Source organism: Ambystoma mexicanum, chromosome 11 (genome assembly GCF_040938575.1).
Source record: "Ambystoma mexicanum isolate Mex_15411 chromosome 11, UKY_AmexF1_1, whole genome shotgun sequence".
Lineage (NCBI taxonomy): Eukaryota > Metazoa > Chordata > Amphibia > Caudata > Ambystomatidae > Ambystoma > Ambystoma mexicanum.
In genome coordinates, this window is record NC_090934.1 from 825,835,748 (window position 1) to 825,857,666 (window position 21,919).

The 21,919-nt window shown below is 46.3% G+C and overlaps 15 non-coding genes across 15 annotated transcripts; all 15 read right to left on the minus strand.

Moving 5' to 3' along the window:
- Nucleotides 1–1,019: 1,019 nt before the first annotated feature.
- On the minus strand, nucleotides 1,020–1,091 carry TRNAW-CCA (transfer RNA tryptophan (anticodon CCA)). The gene has a single exon. It is a non-coding gene; the product is annotated as a tRNA-Trp (tRNA).
- A 313-nt stretch (nucleotides 1,092–1,404) lies between these two features.
- TRNAN-GUU (transfer RNA asparagine (anticodon GUU)) lies at nucleotides 1,405–1,478 on the minus strand. The gene has a single exon. It is a non-coding gene; the product is annotated as a tRNA-Asn (tRNA).
- Nucleotides 1,479–5,518: 4,040 nt separating this feature from the next.
- TRNAW-CCA (transfer RNA tryptophan (anticodon CCA)) lies at nucleotides 5,519–5,590 on the minus strand. The gene has a single exon. It is a non-coding gene; the product is annotated as a tRNA-Trp (tRNA).
- Nucleotides 5,591–5,903: 313 nt separating this feature from the next.
- On the minus strand, nucleotides 5,904–5,977 carry TRNAN-GUU (transfer RNA asparagine (anticodon GUU)). The gene has a single exon. It is a non-coding gene; the product is annotated as a tRNA-Asn (tRNA).
- Nucleotides 5,978–7,758: 1,781 nt separating this feature from the next.
- Nucleotides 7,759–7,830, minus strand: TRNAW-CCA (transfer RNA tryptophan (anticodon CCA)). Its single transcript has one exon. It is a non-coding gene; the product is annotated as a tRNA-Trp (tRNA).
- A 313-nt stretch (nucleotides 7,831–8,143) lies between these two features.
- TRNAN-GUU (transfer RNA asparagine (anticodon GUU)) lies at nucleotides 8,144–8,217 on the minus strand. The gene has a single exon. It is a non-coding gene; the product is annotated as a tRNA-Asn (tRNA).
- A 1,790-nt stretch (nucleotides 8,218–10,007) lies between these two features.
- Nucleotides 10,008–10,079, minus strand: TRNAW-CCA (transfer RNA tryptophan (anticodon CCA)). The gene has a single exon. It is a non-coding gene; the product is annotated as a tRNA-Trp (tRNA).
- A 313-nt stretch (nucleotides 10,080–10,392) lies between these two features.
- On the minus strand, nucleotides 10,393–10,466 carry TRNAN-GUU (transfer RNA asparagine (anticodon GUU)). The gene has a single exon. It is a non-coding gene; the product is annotated as a tRNA-Asn (tRNA).
- A 1,790-nt stretch (nucleotides 10,467–12,256) lies between these two features.
- On the minus strand, nucleotides 12,257–12,328 carry TRNAW-CCA (transfer RNA tryptophan (anticodon CCA)). The gene has a single exon. It is a non-coding gene; the product is annotated as a tRNA-Trp (tRNA).
- A 313-nt stretch (nucleotides 12,329–12,641) lies between these two features.
- TRNAN-GUU (transfer RNA asparagine (anticodon GUU)) lies at nucleotides 12,642–12,715 on the minus strand. Its single transcript has one exon. It is a non-coding gene; the product is annotated as a tRNA-Asn (tRNA).
- Nucleotides 12,716–14,889: 2,174 nt separating this feature from the next.
- Nucleotides 14,890–14,963, minus strand: TRNAN-GUU (transfer RNA asparagine (anticodon GUU)). Its single transcript has one exon. It is a non-coding gene; the product is annotated as a tRNA-Asn (tRNA).
- Nucleotides 14,964–16,750: 1,787 nt separating this feature from the next.
- On the minus strand, nucleotides 16,751–16,822 carry TRNAW-CCA (transfer RNA tryptophan (anticodon CCA)). The gene has a single exon. It is a non-coding gene; the product is annotated as a tRNA-Trp (tRNA).
- A 2,162-nt stretch (nucleotides 16,823–18,984) lies between these two features.
- Nucleotides 18,985–19,056, minus strand: TRNAW-CCA (transfer RNA tryptophan (anticodon CCA)). The gene has a single exon. It is a non-coding gene; the product is annotated as a tRNA-Trp (tRNA).
- A 2,177-nt stretch (nucleotides 19,057–21,233) lies between these two features.
- Nucleotides 21,234–21,305, minus strand: TRNAW-CCA (transfer RNA tryptophan (anticodon CCA)). Its single transcript has one exon. It is a non-coding gene; the product is annotated as a tRNA-Trp (tRNA).
- A 313-nt stretch (nucleotides 21,306–21,618) lies between these two features.
- On the minus strand, nucleotides 21,619–21,692 carry TRNAN-GUU (transfer RNA asparagine (anticodon GUU)). The gene has a single exon. It is a non-coding gene; the product is annotated as a tRNA-Asn (tRNA).
- Between the last annotated feature and the right edge of the window lie 227 nt (nucleotides 21,693–21,919).

The following is a 21,919-nucleotide window of genomic DNA, read 5'->3' on the forward strand; positions in this document are numbered from 1 at the left end:
GGTAGAGTAAGCAATTTTTGGATCTAGATGCTGTGCGCAACAGGAATGCTATATACTGCACTGTACTGCTACTGAAAAGTTACCAATTTTACAGGATGTTCAGGTAAGCTTTGTTTCAGAAAACAACTTGCTAGAGGCACTAAGACAGATTACTGGGACAAAGGAAGAGGGTTTGGGGATTAGCACATCTCCTATGAAAGGTACAGTCACGCCCGAGACAACTCTGAGTGTCACCTCAAATTCTAAGAAATGCAAACTAGGGACCTACGCTTTTTATTGCCAGTGGATCTTTGTGTTTCAGACAAATGTGCACGCCTCCCAGAGCCCCTTGCAATGCACTTAGGGAAAGGGGGGAAGGTGCTGTGAAGCCCTCTCGCTGACAATGTCTCTCTTGTCTATAATGTATCTATGAGAGAGAGAGAAATAGGCAATGCGAGAGTGAAAAAGTAAAATGGAAATGTGTCTACTGAGACCAGTATAAGGGGAAATCCTCACAATCCAGGACCGACAGTTGATTGGGAGGGCGCTTACAGGTTTCCGACACCAGACCGGTACCTGAACTCACAAACCCAAACTGCAAAGTGATGGGCATTGCCACTAGACTGCCGACCCCCTTTCGGGGCCCCAGCATATATCCTTTAGTCACACCTAGAGTTCCCAGGACAGTGCAGCATTCAGCGAATACACGAAAATATTGACAGCGCTAGGAGGCCATGCAAATGGCAGAGGTATGCTTTACAAAGCCCACGTAGCGTGCACAAAACAGCACATCAGTCAGGCCCACTTGAAGAGATGGTTAAGAGGAAATACTTCTGCTGCATCCAGTAAAACATAGAGATTGGCCTGCTTTAAAGGTTGACCATGTCCTTCATGGGTGTCTGTCAATATGATACTTCCCTGCTGCAAAGCTTACATTCGAAACGCCAGAACAACTAGGCCCAGAGCACAAAGATGCAGTCAGGTTGAAATAACGAGATACTGAAGAGCAATTTTGTATTTCAGAGTGGGAAAAGCAAATATGACCCCGACGTGATTTGAACACGCAACCTTCTGATCTGGAGTCAGACGCGCTACCATTGCGCCACGAGGTCCTTGGGGCAGTCCACCTGGTGTGTCTGATGACAGAATAAAGGTAGGAGACGTACATGCACCTGCAGAGCCTCATTGCTTCTTTAAGTAGACTGGCTAGGATAGCTTCCTTCTGTGCATCAGTACACGCTGCAGCCAAACCCTTCCCATGAAGTCTTGATGTTTATGAATTGAATGGCAAGTTCTGAAAAACTAAAGCAAGTGAGAAGAATTGCTTGCAGTTTATTGGATTTTTTGGACGTCAGCAGACGAGACCTGCGAGAGGTAAACAGAAGGTCATAGTTGGTCATGCTGAATTTTTGAGCCAAAACGCATCGTCCCTGGGTGGGCTTGACCCACCAACCTTTCGGTTAACAGCCGAACGCGCTAACCGATTGCGCCACAGAGACTCATGCAGTGCTTACACTGGGGCCTGATTGGTGTGCTGTTTGCTTATGCTTCCCAGGCAACCTGAAAATATTTCTAAAATAGCTCTATTTCCCACAGCAAATCAGGGTATCAAGCACTTCCCTACCTCCACTAATCCACTAACACAGGGGATTTAGTAGAGGACAGAGCCCATCAACAGTGCACCAAATGTCCTCTGTGTAGGCATAACTTGCTATGAGGAGAAAGCCACAGTTGCGCACTTGTGTTAAAAGGGGACAGTAGGCTGAACCCAGAGAACACGGGAGAAATGACTCAGGTTTACTGAGTGGAACACTCTGTGTCTTTGTGCCAAAAACAGCAGCGTCTTTTCGGTTAACAGCCGAACGCGCTAACCAATTGCGCCACAGAGACTCACTGGCATGTGTGTTCTGCCTTTGGCCTGATTGCATTGCTATTTTTTTCTGATTGGCAGAAAACCTGAACTTTTTTCTGAAAAAGGCATGCCTCTCTTAGCACTGCAGTGCATTAGACTGCTCCCTTGCTTCCCTGAGTCCCCAAATACACAACCACCTTGGGCACAATAGAAGACACATTCCAGCAGATTTAGCAAGAGTGCACCAAGGTTTCTATATGTAGGTACCTTGCTGAGAAGCAAGACCTGCAGTTGCATTCTTCTGTTAAAAGAGGGCAGCAGAGTGCACCAAGAGAACTTGGGGGAAGTAGCTTATGTTAACTACTTGCCATGATCTTTATAGATCCCTCTGTTTGTCTGGGTGAATTCTAATTTCTGGGGTAGAGTAAGCAATTTTTGGATCTAGATGCTGTGCGCAACAGGAATGCTATATACTGCACTGTACTGCTACTGAAAAGTTACCAATTTTACAGGATGTTCAGGTAAGCTTTGTTTCAGAAAACAACTTGCTAGAGGCCCTAGGACAGATTACTGGGACAAAGGAAGAGGGTTTGGGGATTAGCACATCTCCTATGAAAGGTACAGTCACGCCCGAGACAACTCTGAGTGCCTCCTCAAATTCTAAGAAATGCGAACTGGGGTCCTACGCTTTTTATTGCCAGTGGATCTTTGTGTTTCAGACAAATGTGCACGCCTCCCAGAGCCCCATGCAATGCACTTAGGGAAATGGGGGAAGGTGCTGTGCAACCCTCTCGCTGACAATGTCTCTCTTGTCTATAATGTATCTATGAGAGAGAGAGAAATAGGCAATGCGAGAGTGAAAAAGTAAAATGGAAATGTGTCTACTGAGACCAGTATAAGGGGAAAACCTCACAATCCAGGACCGACAGTTGATTGGGAGGGCGCTTACAGTTTTCTGACACCAGACCGGTACCTGAACTTACAAACCCAAACTGCAAAGTGATGGGCATTGCCACTAGACTGCCGACCCCCTTTCGGGGCCCCAGCATATATCCTTTAGTCACACCTAGAGTTCCCAGGACAGTGCAGCATTCAGTGATTACACGAAAATATTGACAGCGCTAGGAGGCCATGCAAATGGCAGAGGTATGCTTTACAAAGCCCACGTAGCGTGCACAAAACAGCACATCAGTCAGGCCCACTTGAAGAGATGGTAAAGAGGAAATACTTCTGCTGCATCCAGTAAAACATAGAGATTGGCCTGCTTTAAAGCTTGACCATGTCCTTCATGGGTGTCTGTCAATATGATACTTCCCTGCTGCAAAGTTTACATTCGAAACGCCAGAACAACTAGGCCCAGAGCACAAAGATGCAGTCAGGTTGAAATAACGAGATACTGAAGAGCAATTTTATATTTCAGAGTGGGAAAAGCAAATATGCCCCCGACGTGATTTGAACACGAAACCTTCTGATCTGGAGTCAGACGCGCTACCTTTGCGCCACGAGGTCCTTGCGGCAGTCCACCTGGTGTGTCTGATGACAGAATAAAGGTAGGAGACGTACATGCACCTGCAGAGCCTCATTGCTTCTTTAAGTAGACTGGCTAGGATAGCTTCCTTCTGTGCATCAGTACACGCTGCAGCCAAACCCTTCCCATGAAGTCTTGATGTTTATGAATTGAATGGCAAGTTTTGAAAAACTAAAGCAAGCGAGAAGAATTGCTTGCAGTTTATTGGATTTTTTGGACGTCAGCAGACGAGACCTGCGAGAGGTAAACAGAAGTCCATAGTTGGTCACTCTGAATTTTTGAGCCAAAATGCACCGTCCCTGGGTGGGCTTGAAACACCAACCTTTCGGTTAACAGCCGAACGCGCTAACTGATTGCGCCACAGAGACTCATGCAGTTCTTACACAGGGGCCTGATTGGTGTGCTGTTTGCTTATGCTTCCCAGGCAACCTGAAAATATTTCTAAAATAGCTCTATTTCCCACAGCAAATCAGGGTATCAAGCACTTCCCTACCTCCCCTAATCCACAAACACAGGGGATTTAGTAGAGGACAGAGCCCATCAACAGTGCACCAAATGTCCTCTGTATAGGCATAACTTGCTATGAGGAGAAAGCCACAGTTGCGCACTTGTGTTAAAAGGGGACAGTAGGCTGAACCCAGAGAACACGGGAGAAATGACTCAGGTTTACTGAGTGGAACACTCTGTGTCTTTGTGCCAAAAACAGCAGCGTCTTTTCGGTTAACAGCCGAACGCGCTAACCAATTGCGCCACAGAGACTCACTGGCATGTGTGTTCTGCCTTTGGCCTGATTGCATTGCTATTTTTTTCTGATTGGCAGAAAACCTGAACTTTTTTCTGAAAAAGGCATGCCTCTCTTAGCACTGCAGTGCATTAGACTGCTCCCTTGCTTCCCTGAGTCCCCAAATACACAACCACCTTGGGCACAATAGAAGACACATTCCAGCAGATTTAGCAAGAGTGCACCAAGGATTCTATATGTAGGTACCTTGCTGAGAAGCAAGACCTGCAGTTGCATTCTTCTGTTAAAAGAGGGCAGCAGAGTGCACCAAGAGAACTTGGGGGAAGTAGCTTATGTTAACTAATTGCCATGCTCTTTATAGATCCCTCTGTTTGACTGGGTGAATTCTAATTTCTGGGGTAGAGTAAGCAATTTTTGGATCTAGATGCTGTGCGCAACAGGAATGCTATATACTGCACTGTACTGCTACTGAAAAGTTACCAATTTTACAGGATGTTCAGGTAAGCTTTGTTTCAGAAAACAACTTGCTAGAGGCACTAAGACAGATTACTGGGACAAAGGAAGAGGGTTTGGGGATTAGCACATCTCCTATGAAAGGTACAGTCACGCCCGAGACAACTCTGAGTGTCACCTCAAATTCTAAGAAATGCAAACTAGGGACCTACGCTTTTTATTGCCAGTGGATCTTTGTGTTTCAGACAAATGTGCACGCCTCCCAGAGCCCCTTGCAATGCACTTAGGGAAATGGGGGAAGGTGCTGTGAAACCCTCTCGCTGACAATGTCTCTCTTGTCTATAATGTATCTATGAGAGAGCGAGAAATAGGCAATGCGAGAGTGAAAAAGTAAAATGGAAATGTGTCTACTGAGACCAGTATAAGGGGAAATCCTCACAATCCAGGACCGACAGTTGATTGGGAGGGCGCTTACAGGTTTCCGACACCAGACCGGTACCTGAACTCACAAACCCAAACTGCAAAGTGATGGGCATTGCCACTAGACTGCCGACCCCCTTTCGGGGCCCCAGCATATATCCTTTAGTCACACCTAGAGTTACCAGGAAAGTGCATGCATTCAGCGATTACACGAAAATATTGACAGCGCTAGGAGGCCATGCAAATGGTAGAGGTATGCCTTACAAAGCCCACGTAGCGTGCACAAAATAGCACATCAGTCAGGCCCACTTGAAGAGATGGTAAAGAGGAAATACTACTGCTGCATCCAGTAAAACATAGAGATTGGCCTGCTTTAAAGGTTGACCATGTCCTTCATGGGTGTCTGTCAATATGATACTTCCCTGCTGCAAAGTTTACATTCGAAACGCCAGAACAACTAGGCCCAGAGCACAAAGATGCAGTCAGGTTGAAATAACGAGATACTGAAGAGCAATTTTGTATTTCAGAGTGGGAAAAGGAAGTATGACCCCGACGTGATTTGAACACGCAACCGTCTGATCTGGAGTCAGACGCGCTACCATTGCACCACGAGGTCCTTGCGGCAGTCCACCTGGTGTGTCTGATGACAGAATAAAGGTAGGAGACGTACATGGACCTGCAGAGCCTCATTGCTTCTTTAAGTAGACTGGCTAGGATAGATTCCTTCTGTGCATCAGTACACGCTGCAGCCAAACCCTTCCCATGAAGTCTTGATGTTTATGAATTGAATGGCAAGTTTTGAAAAACTAAAGCAAGCGAGAAGAATTGCTTACAGTTTATTGGATTTTTTGGACGTCAGCAGACGAGACCTGCGAGAGGTAAACAGAAGTTCATAGTTGGTCATGCTGAATTTTTGAGCCAAAATGCATCGTCCCTGGGTGGGCTTGAACCACCAACCTTTCGGTTAACAGCCGAAAGCGCTAACCGATTGCGCCACAGAGACTCATGCAGTGCTTACACTGGGGCCTGATTGGTGTGCTGTTTCCTTATGCTCCCCAGGCAACCTGAAAATATTTCTAAAATAGCTCTATTTCCCACAGCAAATCAGGGTATCAAGCACTTCCCTACCTCCCGTAATCCACAAACACAGGGGATTTAGTAGAGGACAGAGCCCATCAACAGTGCACCAAATGCCCTCTGTGTAGGCATAACTTGCTATGAGGAGAAAGCCACAGTTGCGCACTTGTGTTAAAAGGGGACAGTAGGCTGAACCCAGAGAACACGGGAGAAATGACTCAGGTTTACTGAGTGGAACACTCTGTGTCTTTGTGCCCAAAACAGCAGCGTCTTTTCGGTTAACAGCCGAACGCGCTAACCAATTGCGCCACAGAGACTCACTGGCATGTGTGTTCTGCCTTTGGCCTGATTGCATTGCTATTTTTTCTGATTGGCAGAAAACCTGAACTTTTTTCTGAAAAAGGCATGCCTCTCTTAGCACTGCAGTGCATTAGACTGCCCCCTTGCTTCCCTGAGTCCCCAAATACACAACCACCTTGGGCACAATAGAAGACACATTCCAGCAGATTTAGCAAGAGTGCACCAAGGATTCTATATGTAGGTACCTTGCTGAGAAGCAAGACCTGCAGTTGCATTCTTCTGTTAAAAGAGGGCAGCAGAGTGCACCAAGAGAACTTGGGGGAAGTGGCTTATGTTAACTACTTGCCATGCTCTTTATAGAGCCCTCGGTTTGACTGGGTGAATTCTAATTTCTGGGGTAGAGTAAGCAATTTTTGGATCTAGATGCTGTGCGCAACAGGAATGCTATATACTGCACTGTACTGCTACTGAAAAGTTACCAATTTTACAGGATGTTCAGGTAAGCTTTGTTTCAGAAAACAACTTGCTAGAGGCACTAAGACAGATTACTGGGACAAAGGAAGAGGGTTTGGGGATCAGCACATCTCCTATGAAAGGTACAGTCACGCCCGAGACAACTCTGAGTGTCACCTCAAATTCTAAGAAATGCAAACTAGGGACCTACGCTTTTTATTGCCAGTGGATCTTTGTGTTTCAGACAAATGTGCACGCCTCCCAGAGCCCCTTGCAATGCACTTAGGGAAAGGGGGGAAGGTGCTGTGAAGCCCTCTCGCTGACAATGTCTCTCTTGTCTATAATGTAACTATGAGAGAGAGAGAAATAGGCAATGCGAGAGTGAAAAAGTAAAATGGAAATGTGTCTACTGAGACCAGTATAAGGGGAAATCCTCACAATCCAGGACCGACAGTTGATTGGGAGGGCGCTTACAGGTTTCCGACACCAGACCGGTACCTGAACTCACAAACCCAAACTGCAAAGTGATGGGCATTGCCACTAGACTGCCGACCCCCTTTCGGGGCCCCAGCATATATCCTTTAGTCACACCTAGAGTTCCCAGGACACTGCAGCATTCAGCAATTACACGAAAATATTGACAGCGCTTGGAGGCCATGCAAATGGCAGAGGTATGCTTTACAAAGCCCACGTAGCGTGCACAAAACAGCACATCAGTCAGGCCCACTTGAAGAGATGGTAAAGAGGAAATACTTCTGCTGCATCCAGTAAAACATAGAGATTGGCCTGCTTTAAAGCTTGACCATGTCCTTCATGTCAATATGATACTTCCCGGATGCAAAGCTTACATTCGAAACGCCAGAACAACTGGGCCCAGAGCACAAAGATGCAGTCAGGTTGAAATAACGAGATACTGAAGAGCAATTTTGTATTTCAGAGTGGGAAAAGCAAGTATGACCCCGATGTGATTTGAACACACAACCTTCTGATCTGGAGTCAGACGCGCTACCATTGCGCCACGAGGTCCTTGTGGCAGTCCACCTGGTGTGTCCGATGACAGAATAAAGGTAGGAGACGTGCATGCACCTGCAGAGCCTCATTGCTTCTTTAAGTAGACTGGCTAGGATAGCTTCCTTCTGTGCATCAGTACACGCTGCAGCCAAACCCTTCCCATGAAGTCTTGATGTTTATGAATTGAATGGCAAGTTTTGAAAAACTAAAGCAAGCGAGAAGAATTGCTTGCAGTTTATTGGATATTTTGGACGTCAGAAGACGAGACCTGCGAGAGGTAAACAGAAGTTCATAGTTGGTCATGCTGAATTTTTGAGCCAAAACGCATCGTCCCTGGGTGGGCTTGAACCACCAACCTTTCGGTTAACAGCCGAACGCGCTAACCGATTGCGCCACAGAGACTCATGCAGTGCTTACACTGGGGCCTGATTGGTGTGCTGTTTGCTTATGCTTCCCAGGCAACCTGAAAATATTTCTAAAATAGCTCTATTTCCCACAGCAAATCAGGGTATCAAGCACTTCCCTACCTCCACTAATCCACTAACACAGGGGATTTAGTAGAGGACAGAGCCCATCAACAGTGCACCAAATGCCCCTTGTGTAGGCATAACTTGCTATGAGGAGAAAGCCACAGTTGCGCACTTGTGTTAAAAGGGGACAGTAGGCTGAACCCAGAGAACACGGGAGAAATGACTCAGGTTTACTGAGTGGAACACTCTGTGTCTTTGTGCCCAAAACAGCAGCGTCTTTTCGGTTAACAGCCGAACGCGCTAACCAATTGCGCCACAGAGACTCACTGGCATGTGTGTTCTGCCTTTGGCCTGATTGCATTGCTATTTTTTTCTGATTGGCAGAAAACCTGAACTTTTTTCTGAAAAAGGCATGCCTCTCTTAGCACTGCAGTGCATTAGACTGCCCCCTTGCTTCCCTGAGTCCCCAAATACACAACCACCTTGGGCACAATAGAAGACACATTCCAGCAGATTTAGCAAGAGTGCACCAAGGATTCTATATGTAGGTACCTTGCTGAGAAGCAAGACCTGCAGTTGCATTCTTCTGTTAAAAGAGGGCAGCAGAGTGCACCAAGAGAACTTGGGGGAAGTAGCTTATGTTAACTACTTGCCATGCTCTTTATAGATCCCTCTGTTTGACTGGGTGAATTCTAATTTCTGGGGTAGAGTAAGCAATTTTTGGATCTAGATGCTGTGCGCAACAGGAATGCTATATACTGCACTTTACTGCTACTGAAAAGTTACCAATTTTACAGGATGTTCAGGTAAGCTTTGTTTCAGAAAACAACTTGCTAGAGGCACTAAGACAGATTACTGGGACAAAGGAAGAGGGTTTGGGGATTAGAACATCTCCTATGAAAGGTACAGTCACGCCCGAGACAACTCTGAGTGTCACCTCAAATTCTAAGAAATGCAAACTAGGGACCTACGCTTTTTATTGCCAGTGGATCTTTGTGTTTCAGACAAATGTGCACGCCTCCCAGAGCCCCTTGCAATGCACTTAGGGAAAGGGGGGAAGGTGCTGTGAAGCCCTCTCGCTGACAATGTCTCTCTTGTCTATAATGTAACTATGAGAGAGAGAGAAATAGGCAATGCGAGAGTGAAAAAGTAAAATGGAAATGTGTCTACTGAGACCAGTATAAGGGGAAATCCTCACAATCCAGGACCGACAGTTGATTGGGAGGGCGCTTACAGGTTTCCGACACCAGACCGGTACCTGAACTCACAAACCCAAACTGCAAAGTGATGGGCATTGCCACTAGACTGCCGACCCCCTTTCGGGGCCCCAGCATATATCCTTTAGTCACACCTAGAGTTCCCAGGACAGTGCAGCATTCAGCGATTACACGAAAATATTGACAGCGCTAGGAGGCCATGCAAATGGCAGAGGTATGCTTTACAAAGCCCACGTAGCGTGCACAAAACAGCACATCAGTCAGGCCCACTTGAAGAGATGGTAAAGAGGAAATACTTCTGCTGCATCCAGTAAAACATAGAGATTGGCCTGCTTTAAAGGTTGACCATGTCCTTCATGGGTGTCTGTCAATATGATACTTCCCTGCTGCAAAGCTTACATTCGAAACGCCAGAACAACTAGGCCCAGAGCACAAAGATGCAGTCAGGTTGAAATAACGAGATACTGAAGAGCAATTTTGTATTTCAGAGTGGGAAAAGCAAATATGACCCCGACGTGATTTGAACACACAACCTTCTGATCTGGAGTCAGATGCGCTACCATTGCGCCACAAGGTCCTTGTGGCAGTCCAACTGGTGTGTCTGATGACAGAATAAAGGTAGGAGACCTACATGCACCTGCAGAGCCTCATTGCTTCTTTAAGTAGACTGGCTAGGATAGCTTCCTTCTGTGCATCAGTACACGCTGCAGCCAAACCCTTCCCATGAAGTCTTGATGTTTATGAATTGAATGGCAAGTTTTGAAAAACTAAAGCAAGCGAGAAGAATTGCTTGCAGTTTATTGGATTTTTTGGACGTCAGCAGACGAGACCTGCGAGAGGTAAACAGAAGTTCATAGTTGGTCATGCTGAATTTTTGAGCCAAAATGCATCGTCCCTGGGTGGGCTTGAACCACCAACCTTTCGGTTAACAGCCGAACGCGCTAACCGATTGCGCCACAGAGACTCATGCAGTGCTTACACTGGGGCCTGATTGGTGTGCTGTTTGCTTATGCTTCCCAGGCAACCTGAAAATATTTCTAAAATAGCTCTATTTCCCACAGCAAATCAGGGTATCAAGCACTTCCCTACCTCCACTAATCCACTAACACAGGGGATTTAGTAGAGGACAGAGCCCATCAGCAGTGCACCAAATGCCCCTTGTGTAGGCATAACTTGCTATGAGGAGAAAGCCACAGTTGCGCACTTGTGTTAAAAGGGGACAGTAGGCTGAACCCAGAGAACACGGGAGAAATGACTCAGGTTTACTGAGTGGAACACTCTGTGTCTTTGTGCCCAAAACAGCAGCGTCTTTTCGGTTAACAGCCGAACGCGCTAACCAATTGCGCCACAGAGACTCACTGGCATGTGTGTTCTGCCTTTGGCCTGATTGCATTGCTATTTTTTTCTGATTGGCAGAAAACCTGAACTTTTTTCTGAAAAAGGCATGCCTCTCTTAGCACTGCAGTGCATTAGACTGCCCCCTTGCTTCCCTGAGTCCCCAAATACACAACCACCTTGGGCACAATAGAAGACACATTCCAGCAGATTTAGCAAGAGTGCACCAAGGATTCTATATGTAGGTACCTTGCTGAGAAGCAAGACCTGCAGTTGCATTCTTCTGTTAAAAGAGGGCAGCAGAGTGCACCAAGAGAACTTGGGGGAAGTAGCTTATGTTAACTACTTGCCATGCTCTTTATAGATCCCTCTGTTTGACTGGGTGAATTCTAATTTCTGGGGTAGAGTAAGCAATTTTTGGATCTAGATGCTGTGCGCAACAGGAATGCTATATACTGCACTTTACTGCTACTGAAAAGTTACCAATTTTACAGGATGTTCAGGTAAGCTTTGTTTCAGAAAACAACTTGCTAGAGGCACTAAGACAGATTACTGGGACAAAGGAAGAGGGTTTGGGGATTAGAACATCTCCTATGAAAGGTACAGTCACGCCCGAGACAACTCTGAGTGTCACCTCAAATTCTAAGAAATGCAAACTAGGGACCTACGCTTTGTATTGCCAGTGGATCTTTGTGTTTCAGACAAATGTGTACGCCTCCTAGAGCCCCTTGCAATGCACTTAGGGAAAGGGGGGAAGGTGCTGTGAAGCCCTCTCGCTGACAATGTCTCTCTTGTCTATAATGTAACTATGAGAGAGAGAGAAATAGGCAATGCGAGAGTGAAAAAGTAAAATGGAAATGTGTCTACTGAGACCAGTATAAGGGGAAATCCTCACAATCCAGGACCGACAGTTGATTGGGAGGGCGCTTACAGGTTTCCGACACCAGACCGGTACCTGAACTCACAAACCCAAACTGCAAAGTGATGGGCATTGCCACTAGACTGCCGACCCCCTTTCGGGGCCCCAGCATATATCCTTTAGTCACACCTAGAGTTCCCAGGACAGTGCAGCATTCAGCGATTACACGAAAATATTGACAGCGCTAGGAGGCCATGCAAATGGCAGAGGTATGCTTTACAAAGCCCACGTAGCGTGCACAAAACAGCACATCAGTCAGGCCCACTTGAAGAGATGGTAAAGAGGAAATACTTCTGCTGCATCCAGTAAAACATAGAGATTGGCCTGCTTTAAAGGTTGACCATGTCCTTCATGGGTGTCTGTCAATATGATACTTCCCTGCTGCAAAGCTTACATTCGAAACGCCAGAACAACTAGGCCCAGAGCACAAAGATGCAGTCAGGTTGAAATAACGAGATACTGAAGAGCAATTTTGTATTTCAGAGTGGGAAAAGCAAATATGACCCCGACGTGATTTGAACACACAACCTTCTGATCTGGAGTCAGACGCGCTACCATTGCGCCACAAGGTCCTTGTGGCAGTCCAACTGGTGTGTCTGATGACAGAATAAAGGTAGGAGACCTACATGCACCTGCAGAGCCTCATTGCTTCTTTAAGTAGACTGGCTAGGATAGCTTCCTTCTGTGCATCAGTACACGCTGCAGCCAAACCCTTCCCATGAAGTCTTGATGTTTATGAATTGAATGGCAAGTTTTGAAAAACTAAAGCAAGCGAGAAGAATTGCTTGCAGTTTATTGGATTTTTTGGACGTCAGCAGACGAGACCTGCGAGAGGTAAACAGAAGTTCATAGTTGGTCATGCTGAATTTTTGAGCCAAAATGCATCGTCCCTGGGTGGGCGTGAACCACCAACCTTTCGGTTAACAGCCGAACGCGCTAACCAATTGCGCCACAGAGACTCATGCAGTCCTTACACTGGGGCCTGATTGGTGTGCTGTTTGCTTATGCTCCCCAGGCAACCTGAAAATATTTCTAAAATAGCTCTATTTCCCACAGCAAATCAGGGTATCAAGCACTTCCCTACCTCCCGTAATCCACAAACACAGGGGATTTAGTAGAGGACAGAGCCCATCAACAGTGCACCAAATGCCCTCTGTGTAGGCATAACTTGATATGAGGAGAAAGCCACAGTTGCGCACTTGTGTTAAAAGGGGACAGTAGGCTGAACCCAGAGAACACGGGAGAAATGACTCAGGTTTACTGAGTGGAACACTCTGTGTCTTTGTGCCCAAAATAGCAGCGTCTTTTCGGTTAACAGCCGAACGCGCTAACCAATTGCGCCACAGAGACTCACTAGCATGTGTGTTCTGCCTTTGGCCTGATTGCATTGCTATTTTTTTCTGATTGGCAGAAAACCTGAACTTTTTTCTGAAAAAGGCATGCCTCTCTTAGCACTGCAGCGCATTAGACTGCTCCCTTGCTTCCCTGAGTCCCCAAATACACAACCACCTTGGGCACAATAGAAGACACATTCCAGCAGATTTAGCAAGAGTGCACCAAGGTTTCTATATGTAGGTACCTTGCTGAGAAGCAAGACCTGCAGTTGCATTCTTCTGTTAAAAGAGGGCAGCAGAGTGCACCAAGAGAACTTGGGGGAAGTAGCTTATGTTAACTACTTGCCATGCTCTTTATAGAGCCCTCGGTTTGACTGGGTGAATTCTAATTTCTGGGGTAGAGTAAGCAATTTTTGGATCTAGATGCTGTGCGCAACAGGAATGCTATATACTGCACTGTACTGCTACTGAAAAGTTACCAATTTTACAGGATGTTCAGGTAAGCTTTGTTTCAGAAAACAACTTGCTAGAGGCACTAAGACAGATTACTGGGACAAAGGAAGAGGGTTTGGGGATTAGCACATCTCCTATGAAAGGTACAGTCACGCCCGAGACAACTCTGAGTGTCACCTCAAATTCTAAGAAATGCAAACTAGGGACCTAAGCTTTTTATTGCCAGTGGATCTTTGTGTTTCAGACAAATGTGCACGCCTCCCAGAGCCCCTTGCAATGCACTTAGGGAAATGGGGGAAGGTGCTGTGAAGCCCTCTCGCTGACAATGTCTCTCTTGTCTATAATGTAACTATGAGAGAGAGAGAAATAGGCAATGCGAGAGTGAAAAAGTAAAATGGAAATGTGTCTACTGAGACCAGTATAAGGGGAAATCCTCACAATCCAGGACCGACAGTTGATTGGGAGGGCGCTTACAGGTTTCCGACACCAGACCGGTACCTGAACTCACAAACCCAAACTGCAAAGTGATGGGCATTGCCACTAGACTGCCGACCCCCTTTCGGGGCCCCAGCATATATCCTTTAGTCACACCTAGAGTTCCCAGGACACTGCAGCATTCAGCAATTACACGAAAATATTGACAGCGCTTGGAGGCCATGCAAATGGCAGAGGTATGCTTTACAAAGCCCACGTAGCGTGCACAAAACAGCACATCAGTCAGGCCCACTTGAAGAGATGGTAAAGAGGAAATACTTCTGCTGCATCCAGTAAAACATAGAGATTGGCCTGCTTTAAAGGTTGACCATGTCCTTCATGGGTGTCTGTCAATATGATACTTCCCTGCTGCAAAGCTTACATTCGAAACGCCAGAACAACTAGGCCCAGAGCACAAAGATGCAGTCAGGTTGAAATAACGAGATACTGAAGAGCAATTTTGTATTTCAGAGTGGGAAAAGCAAGTATGACCAAGTGTGATTTGAACACACAACCTTCTGATCTGGAGTCAGACGCGCTACCATTGCGCCACGAGGTCCTTGTGGCAGTCCACCTGGTGTGTCTGATGACAGAATAAAGGTAGGAGACGTACATGCACCTGCAGAGCCTCATTGCTTCTTTAAGTAGACTGGCTAGGATAGCTTCCTTCTGTGCATCAGTACACGCTGCAGCCAAACCCTTCCCATGAAGTCTTGATGTTTATGAATTGAATGGCAAGTTTTGAAAAACTAAAGCAAGCGAGAAGAATTGCTTGCAGTTTATTGGATATTTTGGACGTCAGAAGACGAGACCTGCGAGAGGTAAACAGAAGTTCATAGTTGGTCATGCTGAATTTTTGAGCCAAAACGCATCGTCCCTGGGTGGGCTTGAACCACCAACCTTTCGGTTAACAGCCGAACGCGCTAACCAATTGCGCCACAGAGACTCATGCAGTGCTTGCACTGGGGCCTGATTGGTGTGCTGTTTGCTTATGCTTCCCAGGCAACCTGAAAATATTTCTAAAATAGCTCTATTTCCCACAGCAAATCAGGGTATCAAGCACTTCCCTACCTCCACTAATCCACTAACACAGGGGATTTAGTAGAGGACAGAGCCCATCAACAGTGCACCAAATGCCCCTTGTGTAGGCATAACTTGCTATGAGGAGAAAGCCACAGTTGCGCACTTGTGTTAAAAGGGGACAGTAGGCTGAACCCAGAGAACACGGGAGAAATGACTCAGGTTTACTGAGTGGAACACTCTGTGTCTTTGTGCCCAAAACAGCAGCGTCTTTTCGGTTAACAGCCGAACGCGCTAACCAATTGCGCCACAGAGACTCACTGGCATGTGTGTTCTGCCTTTGGCCTGATTGCATTGCTATTTTTTTCTGATTGGCAGAAAACCTGAACTTTTTTCTGAAAAAGGCATGCCTCTCTTTGCACTGCAGTGCATTAGACTGCTCCCTTGCTTCCCTGAGTCCCCAAATACACAACCACCTTGGGCACAATAGAAGACACATTCCAGCAGATTTAGCAAGAGTGCACCAAGGTTTCTATATGTAGGTACCTTGCTGAGAAGCAAGACCTGCAGTTGCATTCTTCTGTTAAAAGAGGGCAGCAGAGTGCACCAAGAGAACTTGGGGGAAGTAGCTTATGTTAACTACTTGCCATGCTCTTTATAGATCCCTCTGTTTGACTGGGTGAATTCTAATTTCTGGGGTAGAGTAAGCAATTTTTGGATCTAGATGCTGTGCGCAACAGGAATGCTATATACTGCACTCTACTGCTACTGAAAAGTTACCAATTTTACAGGATGTTCAGGTAAGCTTTGTTTCAGAAAACAACTTGCTAGAGGCACTAAGACAGATTACTGGGACAAAGGAAGAGTGTTTGGGGATTAGCACATCTCCTATGAAAGGTCAGTCACGCCCGAGACAACTCTGAGTGTCACCTCAAATTCTAAGAAATGCAAACTAGGGACCTACGCCTTTTATTGCCAGTGGATCTTTGTGTTTCAGACAAATGTGCACGCCTCCCAGAGCCCATGCAATGCACTTAGGGAAATGGGGGTAGGTGCTGTGCAACCCTCTCGCTGACAATGTCTCTCTTGTCTATAATGTATCTATGAGAGAGAGAGAAATAGGCAATGCGAGAGTGAAAAAGTAAAATGGAAATGTGTCTACTGAGACCAGTATAAGGGGAAATCCTCACAATCCAGGACCGACAGTTGATTGGAGGGCGCTTACAGTTTTCTGACACCAGACCGGTACCTGAACTCACAAACCCAAACCACAAAGTGATGGGCATTGCCACTAGATTGCCGACCCCCTTTCGGGGCCGCAGCATATATCCTTTAGTCACACCTAGAGTTCCCAGGACAGTGCAGCATTCAGCGATTACACGAAAATATTGACAGCGCTAGGAGGCCATGCAAATTTCAGAGGTATGCTTTACAAAGCCCACGTAGCGTGCACAAAACAGCACATCAGTCAGGCCCACTTGAAGAGATGGTAAAGAGGAAATACTTCTGCTGCATCCAGTAAAACATAGAGATTGGCCTGCTTTAAAGGTTGACCACGTCCTTCATGGGTGTCTGTCAATATGATACTTCCCTGCTGCAAAGCTTACATTCGAAACGCCAGAACAACTAGGCCTAGAGCACAAAGATGCAGTCAGGTTGAAATAACGAGATACTGAAGAGCAATTTTGTATTTCAGAGTGGGAAAAGCAAATATGACCCCGACGTGATTTGAACACGCAACCTTCTGATCTGGAGTCAGACGCGCTACCATTGCGCCACGAGGTCCTTGTGGCAGTCCACCTGGTGTGTCTGATGACAGAATAAAGGTAGGAGACGTACATGGACCTGCAGAGCCTCATTGCCTCTTTAAGTAGACTGGCTAGGATAGCTTCCTTCTGTGCATCAGTACACGCTGCAGCCAAACCCTTCCCATGAAGTCTTGATGTTTATGAATTGAATGGCAAGTTTTGAAAAACTAAAGCAAGCGAGAAGAATTGCTTGCAGTTTATTGGATTTTTTGGACGTCAGCAGACGAGACCTGCGAGAGGTAAACAGAAGTTCATAGTTGGTCATGCTGAATTTTTGAGCCAAAATGCATCGTCCCTGGGTGGGCTTGAACCACCAACCTAACGCGCTAACCGATTGCGCCACAGAGACTCATGCATTGCTTACACTGGGGCCTGATTGGTGTGCTGTTTGCTTATGCTTCCCAGGCAACCTGAAAATATTTCTAAAATAGCTCTATTTCCCACAGCAAATCAGGGTATCAAGCACTTCCCTACCTCCCGTAATCCACAAACACAGGGGATTTAGTAGAGGACAGAGCCCATCAACAGTGCACCAAATGCCCTCTGTGTAGGCATAACTTGCTATGAGGAGAAAGCCACAGTTGCGCACTTGTGTTAAAAGGGGACAGTAGGCTGAACCCAGAGAACACGGGAGAAATGACTCAGGTTTACTGAGTGGAACACTCTGTGTCTTTGTGCCCAAAATAGCAGCGTCTTTTCGGTTAACAGCCGAACGCGCTAACCAATTGCGCCACAGAGACTCACTGGCATGTGTGTTCTGCCTTTGGCCTGATTGCATTGCTATTTTTTTCTGATTGGCAGAAAACCTGAACTTTTTTCTGAAAAAGGCATGCCTCTCTTAGCACTGCAGTGCATTAGACTGCTCCCTTGCTTCCCTGAGTCCCCAAATACACAACCACCTTGGGCACAATAGAAGACACATTCCAGCAGATTTAGCAAGAGTGCACCAAGGTTTCTATATGTAGGTACCTTGCTGAGAAGCAAGACCTGCAGTTGCATTCTTCTGTTAAAAGAGGGCAGCAGAGTGCACCAAGAGAACTTGGGGGAAGTAGCTTATGTTAACTACTTGCCATGCTCTTTATAGAGCCCTCGGTTTGACTGGGTGAATTCTAATTTCTGGGGTAGAGTAAGCAATTTTTGGATCTAGATGCTGTGCGCAACAGGAATGCTATATACTGCACTGTACTGCTACTGAAAAGTTACCAATTTTACAGGATGTTCAGGTAAGCTTTGTTTCAGAAAACAACTTGCTAGAGGCACTAAGACAGATTACTGGGACAAAGGAAGAGGGTTTGGGGATTAGCACATCTCCTATGAAAGGTACAGTCACGCCCGAGACAACTCTGAGTGTCACCTCAAATTCTAAGAAATGCAAACTAGGGACCTACGCTTTTTATTGCCAGTGGATCTTTGTGTTTCAGACAAATGTGCACGCCTCCCAGAGCCCCTTGCAATGCACTTAGGGAAAGGGGGGAAGGTGCTGTGAAGCCCTCTCGCTGACAATGTCTCTCTTGTCTATAATGTAACTATGAGAGAGAGAGAAATAGGCAATGCGAGAGTGAAAAAGTAAAATGGAAATGTGTCTACTGAGACCAGTATAAGGGGAAATCCTCACAATCCAGGACCGACAGTTGATTGGGAGGGCGCTTACAGGTTTCCGACACCAGACCGGTACCTGAACTCACAAACCCAAACTGCAAAGTGATGGGCATTGCCACTAGACTGCCGACCCCCTTTCGGGGCCCCAGCATATATCCTTTAGTCACACCTAGAGTTCCCAGGACAGTGCAGCATTCATCGATTACACGAAAATATTGACAGCGCTAGGAGGCCATGCAAATGGCAGAGGTATGCTTTACAAAGCCCACGTAGCGTGCACAAAACAGCACATCAGTCAGGCCCACTTGAAGAGATGGTAAAGAGGAAATACTTCTGCTGCATCCAGTAAAACATAGAGATTGGCCTGCTTTAAAGGTTGACCATGTCCTTCATGGGTGTCTGTCAATATGATACTTCCCTGCTGCAAAGCTTACATTCGAAACGCCAGAACAACTAGGCCCAGAGCACAAAGATGCAGTCAGGTTGAAATAACGAGATACTGAAGAGCAATTTTGTATTTCAGAGTGGGAAAAGCAAATATGACCCCGACGTGATTTGAACACGCAACCTTCTGATCTGGAGTCAGACGTGCTACCATTGCGCCACGAGGTCCTTGTGGCAATCCACATGGTGTGTCTGATGACAGAATAAAGGTAGGAGACGTACATGCACCCGCAGAGCCTCATTGCTTCTTTAAGTAGACTGGCTAGGATAGCTTCCTTCTGTGCATCAGTACACGCTGCAGCCAAACCCTTCCCATGAAGTCTTGATGTTTATGAATTGAATGGCAAGTTTTGAAAAACTAAAGCAAGCGAGAAGAATTGCTTGCAGTTTATTGGATTTTTTGGACGTCAGCAGACGAGACCTGCGAGAGGTAAACAGAAGTTCATAGTTGGTCATGCTGAATTTTTGAGCCAAAATGCATCGTCCCCGGGTGGGCTTGAACCACCATCCTTTCGGTTAACAGCCAAACGCGCTAACCGATTGCGCCACAGTGACTCATGCAGTGCTTACACTGGGGCCTGATTGGTGTGCTGTTTGCTTATGCTTCCCAGGCAACCTGAAAATATTTCTAAAATAGCTCTATTTCCCACAGCAAATCAGGGTATCAAGCACTTCCCTACCTCCCCTAATCCACAAACACAGGGGATTTAGTAGAGGACAGAGCCCATCAACAGTGCACCAAATGCCCTCTGTGTAGGCATAACTTGCTATGAGGAGAAAGCCACAGTTGCGCACTTGTGTTAAAAGGGGACAGTAGGCTGAACCCAGAGAACACGGGAGAAATGACTCAGGTTTACTGAGTGGAACACTCTGTGTCTTTGTGCCAAAAACAGCAGCGTCTTTTCGGTTAACAGCCGAACGCGCTAACCAATTGTGCCACAGAGACTCACTGGCATGTGTGTTCTGCCTTTGGCCTGATTGCATTGCTATTTTTTTCTGATTGGCAGAAAACCTGAACTTTTTTCTGAAAAAGGCATGCTTCTCTTAGCACTACAGTGCATTAGACTGCTCCCTTGCTTCCCTGAGTCCCCAAATACACAACCACCTTGGGCACAATAGAAGACACATTCCAGCAGATTTAGCAAGAGTGCACCAAGGTTTCTATATGTAGGTACCTTGCTGAGAAGCAAGACCTGCAGTTGCATTCTTCTGTTAAAAGAGGGCAGCAGAGTGCACCAAGAGAACTTGGGGGAAGTAGCTTATGTTAACTACTTGCCATGCTCTTTATAGATCCCTCTGTTTGACTGGGTGAATTCTAATTTCTGGGGTAGAGTAAGCAATTTTTGGATCTAGATGCTGTGCGCAACAGGAATGCTATATACTGCACTGTACTGCTACTGAAAAGTTACCAATTTTACAGGATGTTCAGGTAAGCTTTGTTTCAGAAAACAACTTGCTAGAGGCACTAAGACAGATTACTGGGACAAAGGAAGAGGGTTTGGGGATTAGCACATCTCCTATGAAAGGTACAGTCACGCCCGAGACAACTCATAGTGTCACCTCAAATTCTAAGAAATGCGAACTGGGGTCCTACGCCTTTTATTGCCAGTGGATCTTTGTTTTTCAGACAAATGTGCACGCCTCCCAGAGCCCCATGCAATGCACTTAGGGAAATGGGGGAAGGTGCTGTGCAACCCTCTCGCTGACAATGTCTCTCTTGTCTATAATGTATCTATGAGAGAGAGAGAAATAGGCAATGCGAGAGTGAAAAAGTAAAATGGAAATGTGTCTACTGGGACCAGTATAAGGGGAAATCCTCACAATCCAGGACCGACAGTTGATTGGGAGGGCGCTTACAGGTTTCCGACACCAGACCGGTACCTGAACTCACAAACCCAAACTGCAAAGTGATGGGCATTGCCACTAGACTGCCGACCCCCTTTCGGGGCCGCAGCATATTTCCTTTAGTCACACCTAGAGTTCCCAGGACAGTGCAGCATTCAGCGATTACACGAAAATATTGACAGCGCTAGGAGGCCATGCAAATGGCAGAGGTATGCTTTACAAAGCCCACGTAGCGTGCACAAAACAGCACATCAGTCAGGCCCACTTGAAGAGATGGTAAAGAGGAAATACTTCTGCTGCATCCAGTAAAACATAGAGATTGGCCTGCTTTAAAGGTTGACCATGTCCTTCATGGGTGTCTGTCAATATGATACTTCCCTGCTGCAAAGCTTACATTCGAAACGCCAGAACAACTAGGCCCAGAGCACAAAGATGCAGTCAGGTTGAAATAACGAGATACTGAAGAGCAATTTTGTATTTCAGAGTGGGAAAAGCAAATATGACCCCGACGTGATTTGAACACGCAACCTTCTGATCTGGAGTCAGACGTACTACCATTGCGCCACGAGGTCCTTGTGGCAATCCACCTGGTGTGTCTGATGACAGAATAAAGGTAGGAGACGTACATGCACCCGCAGAGCCTCATTGCTTCTTTAAGTAGACTGGCTAGGATAGCTTCCTTCTGTGCATCAGTACACGCTGCAGCCAAACCCTTCCCATGAAGTCTTGATGTTTATGAATTGAATGGCAAGTTTTGAAAAACTAAAGCAAGCGAGAAGAATTGCTTGCAGTTTATTGGATTTTTTGGACGTCAGCAGACGAGACCTGCGAGAGGTAAACAGAAGTTCATAGTTGGTCATGCTGAATTTTTGAGCCAAAATGCATCGTCCCCGGGTGGGCTTGAACCACCATCCTTTCGGTTAACAGCCAAACGCGCTAACCGATTGCGCCACAGAGACTCATGCAGTGCTTACACTGGGGCCTGATTGGTGTGCTGTTTGCTTATGCTTCCCAGGCAACCTGAAAATATTTCTAAAATAGCTCTATTTCCCACAGCAAATCAGGGTATCAAGCACTTCCCTACCTCCCCTAATCCACAAACACAGGGGATTTAGTAGAGGACAGAGCCCATCAACAGTGCACCAAATGCCCTCTGTGTAGGCATAACTTGCTATGAGGAGAAAGC